The sequence below is a fragment of the Canis lupus genome, chromosome 18 (genome assembly GCF_003254725.2).
Source record: "Canis lupus dingo isolate Sandy chromosome 18, ASM325472v2, whole genome shotgun sequence".
NCBI lineage: Eukaryota > Metazoa > Chordata > Mammalia > Carnivora > Canidae > Canis > Canis lupus.
Window position 1 is genome coordinate 45035658 of NC_064260.1, and position 9672 is coordinate 45045329.

Sequence of the window (9672 nt, forward strand, 5' to 3'; positions counted from 1 at the left end):
TGGCTATAATGGAATCACGTAATAATGCATATATGTCGGTAGAGAAATACCTCGAAGATGTGTTAATATGGAAGCATGCTCTAAAACAGTGAGCAGGGGGTCCCTGGGTGGCTCGGCGGTTTAGCACCTGCCTTTGACCCAGGGCGTGATCCTGGAGTCCAGGGATCGAGTCCCACGTCGGGCTCCTGACATGGAGCCTGCTTCTCTCTCTGCCTGTCTCTCTCTCTCTCTCTCTCTCTCTCTCTGCCTATGATAAATAAATAAATAAAAATAAAAAATAAAACAGTGAGCAAATATGGTCCCCTTTCTGTAAAATATGTATACGAAAAAAAACAGGAGAGAGAAAATATGCATGCAGATGTCTATATTCAAGCTTATGTAATTTTTTTTTTTTTCTGGAGGGAAACCAAGAAGCAGAAACTGTTTTGGAAGGAGTAATGGTGGAGCTAGAAATGGGGAAAGAGACTTGTTTTGTCTCTTTCTGTATTATTTATATGATCATGTGTTATTTATATGATCTGTGTTAATAAACACAGATCTAGGCTTATTATACATGCACAATAAAACCCCTATCCTACAGCATAAGTAGAGCCTAAAAATATTCAATCAGAATGCAGAGTTCTGTAATTGGGAGGTTAATGAGATGACCCCACAGAGCCTGTGCAGTTTACAGGTAATTGTCCACAGAAGCCGAGTTCGTTCTGGGCCCAGCTGTGCCTTAGCGCCATCTGGTGGACGTTGTTACTTTATAGGCTAAATAGTCTTGTGCGATTCTGAGTCTGGAGACTTCCAGCAGCAACAGTGATTCCAGGAATATTCTTGTGAGTTAATGCCTGCTTGTTAATGATCCAGAGATAGTGGGGCGAGAATATTCTGGATATGGGAAACCCACATTTTGCTTCTTCACATCCAAGAGAGCATTGCTCTGCGCTCCAAATCCACATGCCCCCAAGATGATAGGAAATTCAGTACACATGCACTCCATTTGATAACTGTATAGATGGAAAGTATTTTATTTTCTTGTCTTTCTTTGTATTAAATATATTTATATGTGTATATATATATATATATATACACTTTTTTTCACTAACCATTCATTAAATGAGGACTTTCTGTGTTAAAGGCCTGCAATAGGCACCACCTCTGAGGAACCTGCCTTTCTTGTTTACTTTTTATAACCCTAGACACGCATAGTGCCTGGCACACAGTTAAGTACTCGATGACTATGAATAAAGGGTGCCCAGACACTGGGAAGAGCTCAGTAGAAAGAAGACAAATGTACAAGATTAGGCAAAGCAGAGAGTGAAAAATAGCCTGGGAGAAGGTAAACAAAGTGCAACAGAGTTCAAAAGAGAAAGCAATCACATCCAGTTGCAAGATGTGGGAAGACTTCACACAACTAGTTAATATCTTTGCTGGTGGGATGCCTGGATGGCTCGGCAGTTGAGCATCTGCCTTGGGCTCAGGATGTGATCCTGGGGTCCAGGATTGAGGGATTGAGTCCCACATCAGGCTCCTTGTGGGGAGCGCTTTTTCCTCTTCCTGTGTCTCTGCCTCTCTCTGTGTGTCTCTCGTGAATAAAATCTTTGCTGGTCCTGGCAGATATTTAGGATTTGGGCAGGTAGAGAAGTGAATAGGGCATTCCAGGCAGAGGAAAAGCACAGACATGAAGCAAAAGATGTAAAGAAGGAGAAACCATCAAAAAGACCAAGTGTTTTTTAATCCAGTGTAACTAGAACTATGTGGCTACATTTCTAGGGGTAGAAACCATTAAGTGACTGGAATTAATAAACACAGAAGCCATGATTGTAGAGGCGATACAGATGCTAAAGCAGCTGAGGATGACAACAGAGAATGAGAAAGAGCTAGAAGCCAGGACCCAAAGTCTCTGAGAAGGTAGAAAAGTTTAGCGGTCAATGGTTAAAAGAGGAGAGGCTGTAGAAAGATGTTTTGTGGGGCACCTGGATGGATCAATGGTTGAGCATCTGCCTTTGGTTCAGGTCATGACCCCAGGGTCCCAGGATCAAGTTCTACATCAGGCTCCCCACAGGGAACCTGCTTCTCCCTCTGCCTGTGTCTCTGCCTCTTTCTCTCTCTCTCTCATGAATAAATTAAATTTTTTTATTTTTTTTTTAAATAGACTTTTTTTTTAATTTTTTAAATTTTTATTTATTTATGATAGTCACAGAGAGAGAAAGAGAGAGAGGCAGAGACACAGGCAGAGGGAGAAGCAGGCTCCATGCACCAGGAGCCTGACGTGGGACTCGATCCCGGATCTCCAGGATCGCGCCCTGGGCCAAAGGCAGGCGCTAAACCACTGCGCCACCCAGGGATCCCAAATTAAATTTTTTTAAAAAGATGCTTCGTTACTCACATTGGAGGTATAGAAAAAAACAGAGACTGCACAGATCCCCACCTACCCAGGAGGTTAGGGAAAGCAAAAGTGGGAGTTAGAAAAGGCATGACTTAGAAGTGGCATCGTCAGGCGAAAGCAAGGTTACAGCAGGAGGAATTGCTAGCGTGCAGTCGAATCCTCGGTTTGCCACTTGCTTTAAATGAGGGCGGTTTGCAAAAATGGAGAACAGTATAATATCCAAGTTAAAAGACTCTGAAAGAATCGTCGTGTGGCATTTTATGTTGACTCAGCTTCAATGACACTGGCAGGCAGCCTGGAGAACTAGAAAACACTATCAAGACCAGATCATAGAATGAACAATCTGTCTGATGGGTAGCTGAGCTCACAAAAATAGTAAAGAAAATATACAGGGGCCAGAAACAAAGCTACCATAAGAACAGTGAGTGTTAAAGCCACAACTAGGGCATGTAAGGTGGCGAGTCGACCCCAAGAGGCTCAGGGAAAGCCAAGATACTGAGGTGGAAGGCTGGAGAATAGGCTCAATGTCAGTTAATGACAAACCAAAAAACTGTCTGGGGACGCCTGGGTGGCTCAGTGGTTGAACATCTGCCTTCGGCTCAGGGCATTATCCTGGGGTCCTAGGATCTAGTCCCGCATCAGATTCCCAGTAGGGAGCCTGCTTCTCCCTGCCTATCTCTCTGTCTCTCATGAATAAATAAATAAAATCTTTTTTAAAAATCTTAAAAAAGAAAAAAGTCTTGTCCAGAGAGTGGAGAAAGAAGAGTCTCTGCTGAGAATCTTTAACATCAGGCTTCACAACAATGTGGGATTTGAGTTTATACCTACCAGCATAATCCAGAAAGCTCCAAGCCTAGAGAGTAACATCAAGTATCAACAACCCAGGTCGGTGGCACCTGAAGAAAGACACATAAACCCACGCTGAAGGGTCTCGCAGGCTGCCCAGGATCCTGGCAGATAAAACTGAACAAACATAAGCTCACAATCCAGAATGAGCATATGATAAATTAGCCAGTCAGAAGAAACGACAATCAGCACACATTTTACCCTCAAGAACCATAGATAATTGGATTATGAGAAATAAATATAAACTAAATAAGTTTGTGGTGCTCAAAGACTTGAAAGATGTAATGTAAACATTAGAAAAAAACAAGATGATATTTTTTTCAAAAGACCAAGGAGGTTGGGGATCCCTGGGTGGCGCAGCGGTTTGGCGCCTGCCTTTGGCCCAGGGCGCGATCCTGGAGACCCGGGATCGAATCCCACGTCGGGCTTCCGGTGCATGGAGCCTGCTTCTCCCTCTGCCTGTGTCTCTGCCTCTCTCTCTCTCACTGTGTGCCTATCATAAATAAATAAAAAATTAAAAAAAAAAAAAAAAAAAATTTAAAAAAAAAAAAGACCAAGGAGGTTGAAAAAGTACTAAACAGGGATCCCTGGGTGGCGCAGCAGTTTGGCGCCTGCCTTTGGCCCAGGGCACGATCCTGGAGACCGGGGATCGAATCCCACATCCGGCTCCTGGTGCATGGAGCCTGCTTTTCCCTCTGCCTATGTCTCTGCCTCTCTCTCTCTCTGTGACTATCATTAAATTAAAAAAATAAATAAATAAAAGAAAAAGTACTATACATAAAAACCAGGAACTCAATCCCTAAGTTAAACAGTAGATGAGACACAATTAGTAAATTGGGATTTAGCTCTGAACAGACTACCCAGAACGCAGATTGAAGAGTAAACAAAGAGATGGACCAAGGCGTTAAAAGAGAAGAAGGACAGGGACCCCTGCATGCCTCAGTGGTTAAGCATCTGCCTTCTGCTCAAATCATAATCCCGGGTACCAGATACCGGGATTAAGTCCCACATCAAACTCCCCGCAGGGAGCCTGCTTCTCCTGCCTGTGTCTCTGCCTCTCTCTGTGTCTCTCATGAATAAATAAATAAAATCTTTTTAAAAGAGAGAGAGAGATGAGTGGGTGAAGAAAAGGAGATATATACACATACAAGGGAATATTTTTTATAACAATTTTTTAAGATTTATTTATACTAGAAAGAGAAAGAGAGCAGATGGGAGGGGCAGAGGGAAAGAGAATCTTAACCAGGTTCCACACCCAGCACAGTCCTACTCAGGGCTTGATCTCACGACCCTGAGATCACAACCTGAGCCCAAACCTAGAGTCAGAAGCTTAACCAACTGTGCCACCCAGGTGCCTCCATACAATGGAATATTATTCAGCCATAACAAGCAACGAAATCTTGCCACTGGGGACAACATGGATGAACCTCGAGGACATCATATACTAAATAAGTCAGGCAGGGAAAGACAAATACTGGGTGATCTCTCTTACGCTGGAATCTAAGAACAAAAACAAATTTTAGAAAAATAAGCTTATATGGGACACCTGGGTGGCTCAGCGGTTGGGCACTTGCCTTCCTCTCAGGTCATGATCCAGGGATCCAGGATTGAGTCCCACGTCAGGGTCCCTGAGAGGAGCCTGCTTCTCCCTCTGCCTGTGTCTCTACTTCTCTCTCTCAGTCTGTGTCTCTCATAAATAAATAATAAAATCTTTTTTAAAAGTTACAAAAATAAGCTTATAGATATAGAGGATAGGTTAGTGGCTGCTGGAGGTGGGGGTGGAAGGTGACAGAAATGGGTGAAGGGGTGAAACATAGAAAGAAAAAAATTAAGTTGAAAGAAATCAGGGAATAATAATAGCTATGGCCAGTGATGGGGAAAACGTAAAGGCAGGAGAAAGGAGTGACAAATAATCATTTTCCTTTTATGCAAAAATCATAGTTCACATATACTCAGGCAAAAAAAAAAAAAAGAAAGAAAGAAAAAAACCTCATTAAATTACAAAGCAAATATACAATAGAAAGCATTAACAAAAGTAATAGTTCATTATAAAAACTAATAAAACCAGCAAAATCGATAAATCCATTATGAGGTTGGCTATTCATGACAAAAATAAAAGCAGACAGAGCAAAAGCTACCAATATCAAGAATGAAAAAGGGGTGGGATCCCTGGGTGGCGCAGCAGTTTGGCGCCTGCCTTTGGCCCAGGGTGTGATCCTGGAGACCCGGGATTGAATCCCACATCGGGCTCCCGGTGCATGGAGCCTGCTTCTCCCTCTGCCTGTGTCTCTGCCTCTCTCTCTTTCTCTCTCTCTCTCTCTCTGTGACTATCATAAATAAAATAAAATAAAAAATTTAAGAATGAAAAAGGGGATATTACTACAGAGTGGGGGGAATAAAGAGAGAAAGAATGTACTATTGATACATGCAACAATATTGATGAATCTCCAAACATTAAGTTGGACAAAATAGCCCAGACACAAGAATGACCAACTGTATGGTTCCTTTGAGAAACTGCATGCACAGAGAGTGGAACAAGAACAGCAGTTGCTTATGGGAAGACTCAGAACATGGAATTGTTCTATTCCTTGATGGGTTATGGGTTACACAGATGGAGATAGTCATCAAAGTCATTGACTCTTACAGCTAAGACCTGTGCAGTTTGCTCTACGTACACTTTACCTCAATTTTTAAAAATTAATAGCAATATTTTAGCAGAAGCTCAAGAGATGTCTGAGACCAGTACTAGACCTAGATGGTATGTGTAACTCTCCTAGGGACTTAGCCTACATAGATTTCTTTGAAACACTTCCAAAGTCCTTTATTGGAAGCAAGGCCAGGAGCCGCTCTGGGAGTGGGGTCCCAGTCCCAGTCTATGGTGCCTCTGATGCTGTTCCTGATTGGGACAGGTGGCTTCCACGGATGGGCTACTTGGTTAGCTCCTTCAAGAATTCCCAGCCCCCCCCCCCCCCCCCCCCCGGAGTACTCATGGGCCTTGGCAGGGGACACCAAAAGAGCTGACGTCACTGTCACGATGCCTGAGTCCCAGGACTCGCGATGTGAAAGTTAAACTTTGGAGCAGCTGGAAGCTGGGGAATCTTCAGACCGGTCTGCTCACACACATACTGGCTGAACTGGTCCATGGCTGGGGGGTAGGGAGGATTGCCTCCCCCATTTCACTGACACGTAGGCAGCTACTACTCGGTCCCTTATGAATTATTCCTCAGACTCTTTTTTTTTTTTTAAAGATTTTATTTATTCATTCATGAGAAACAGAGAGACAGAGAGGTAGAGACACAGGCAGAGGGAGAAGCAGGCTCCACACAGGGAGCCCGACATGGGACTTGACCCCGGAGTCTCCAGGATCAGGCCCTGGCTGAAGGCGGTGCTAAACCGCTGAGCCACCCGGGCTGCCCTCTTCCTCAGGCTCTTAATGCAAACACAAATGCCCTAAATTTTCACTTAAACAGTGATGGAATTCAAGGAAACATGGTGTTAAACATTAAACATCCTGTTGATAGTTGTGTGGCATTAGCACCATTAGGAAAAATGCCAAAAAAAAAAAAAAAATGTCAGCATGAAAAGGGGAGGTTCTGTTTGGCTTGGTCTCCGCCCCAACTGGGGTTGCCATGATTCTTCAGAGCCATTTCTGGAAGAAGTGAACAAACTGACAAACAGCCTAGGCTTAAACTAAAGTACTCGTCGACAATGTCACAGGACATGACTATAAAGGAGTGAGAGTTAAATGCTCTGAGGTCATTTCCCTGTTCAGGAGGAGGAGAAAGAAGATGCTCAGAGTATGAATGTGAGTAACTTCAGAGAATCTGGTGAAGTGCTCGCTTGGAGAATACAGAGAGAACTCCTAGAAATTGGAAGCCTGACAAATTTGTTTTTAAATAAGTGAGGGAATAAACGACTGAAATGAAATGCAAAGGAAGCACCAGAAAACGTATTCTCTTTCCTGTCTCTAGAAGTGTGTGGTGAGGAGGTGATGTGTGGAGCTTCTGGAGCCATGCTGACACCATGAGGAAGGAAGCCCAAAGGGGAAAAGTCAGCGCACTAGGAGGGCAGAGGGGACAGATGAATGGAAGCCGGGCTCCAGCTCCAAGCACCGCATTCTCCTGGATGGGCAGATAGTTGAGGTAAGGTCAGTTGGCCTCCTGGAACAGGAGACGTGAATGCTGAGGAAGAAAGAGTGTCTATCCTTCTGACACCCTGTAGGTGTCTGCTACAAGGACCATGGCCCTCGGAGCTGCCTGAAAGCCGTCTTGCCACCCCCTGAATGGAGTGTACTTGAAAATGAAGCCATATAGAGGAAGCTAGAAAGAGAGAACACGAAATTTGATGGCATCATTTGAACTCTTGGCTAGAGCCATACCTGAAACATCTACCCCTCCCCTTCTTGGTTAATTCAATAAACCCATCCCCCTTTTGTTTAAACGTGAGCTACATTTACCATTTTTAGTTATCATTTGCAAACAAGTCTTGAGTAACAGAATAGCTGAGGAATTTTCAATGATTGAAAAAGGGAAACTTATTCTTTTGCCATGGAAGACACTTATCCTTGTAATTGCCAACAATAGAGGGTTCTTGCAAAGACTCACAGATAACACCAGGGAAGTGTCTGACCATGTTGGTACCCAAACCCGGACCCGCATCTCAGGGTTGCTGGGGAAAGTAGCTTGAGCTCAGAAAACAGATGGTGGATGTGGTCCCCCTATCATATATACCCTGTTTTGCATAGTTCCCTGACAGTGTTGAAGCAGGTGGCTATTCTGGGAAGCAATCTTAGGGAACAGTGAGATTGCAATGAGCCTAAGAGAAAAAAAGCCTGTCAAGAGGTGTGTTATAGAGCAGGCTACTGCCGTTGGGACCCGGGGCTCCATCCCAGCCCGACTCTTCGAGAAGCTGTGCAGAATTGAAAAAATAATAATAATAAAAAATTTAAAAAGAAGGCCAGGGCAGCCCCAGTGGCTCAGCAGTTTAGCGCTGCCTGCAGCTCAGGGCGTGATCCTGGAGACCCAGGATCAAGTCTCACGTCGGGCTCCCTGCATGGAGCCTGCTTCTCCCTCTGCCTGCATCTCTAACTCTGTGTGTGTGTGTGTGTGTGTGTGTGTGTGTGTGTGTGTGTGTGTTTCTCGTGAATAAATAAATAAAATATTAAAAAAAAAAAAAGAAGAAGAAGAAGAAGGCCTGCATAGCAGGCCACGTGCATGCAGGGGTATTTATCTGCTGGTTACTGTCTCCCACGGCTTAAGGATCACCCCAGAAGTGTTAACTCACTTAGAGTTCTCAGTCTGCGTGTGCCCCATGAGGCTGTGAGAGAAGCCTAGGGACAATAAGTGACATTTGGAGCAGCTGAGGTGGCCCTGGGGCTATGCTCATGCACAGCTGGCTGGCTGTTATAACAAGCAAAGCAGGAAGGTGAGCATAAAGGGGGACCTGAGACAGGTGTCCAGACCCATACTCCAACAAAGAGATACACATCCCTTCACACAGCACCAGCCAGCTGGGATTGTAGGCACCCTGCTTCTGCCAAATGAAACAGATGGACTAGGTTCAGGTCCAGATTCATGGCTCAGTCGGCCTCTGCCAGGAAGTTACCTTGGATTCCCCCTAAAGAAGAACTAGGAGTCATTCCTCTGAGAATTCTAAATGCAGTGTATCACATGGGTCCCTCCTTGGGGGACCCCGAACAATGATGGCAGCATCACAACAGAGGTTTTTGAAGGGGATGCAAAGGGCTCTCAACGTGGCCCTTCTTACTCTGACCCTCTATAAAACCTAAAGGCTTTCCAGTGAATCACCGAATCCTAGTACCAGTGTTTCCTGGAAGCAGGAATAGAAAGGAGTGATACTTGGCCAACGACTGAAAAATCGTTAAAGGTGCTGACGATAACAACACGAAGCCTGGTTCTGAAAAAACTCAAAGCATCTTGCTGGCACCTGGTTTGGCAGGATAAAAACAGCACAGGATTTGCAACCACACTGACCTGACTTTGAATCCCAGCTCTGGTACTTTCCAGCTACGTGACTTTGAGAACATCACTCCATCTCTTTGAAACTCAGGGGAGATCTCACCTCATCTCTCAAATGGGAGATAATAATTTATCTTTTTTTAAGATTTTATTTATTTATTCATGAGAGACACACACAGAGAGAGAGAGAGAGAGAGAGAGGCAGAGACACAGGCAGAGGGAGAAGCAGGCTCCACACAGGGAGCCCAACGTGGGACTCGATCCCAGGTCCCCAGGATCACACCCTGGGCCGAAGGCGCCGCTAAACCGTTGAGCCACCCCAGGCTGCCCTCTAATGGGAAATAATAACATCAGCCTCCCAGGAATTGTCAAAGTTAGAAATAATGCACATCAATTACCAGCACAGTGTCTGGCACATAGAAGGTATTCAAGAAAAGACAAGGAGAAGGAATGAACGAATGAAAGGCAGAAATG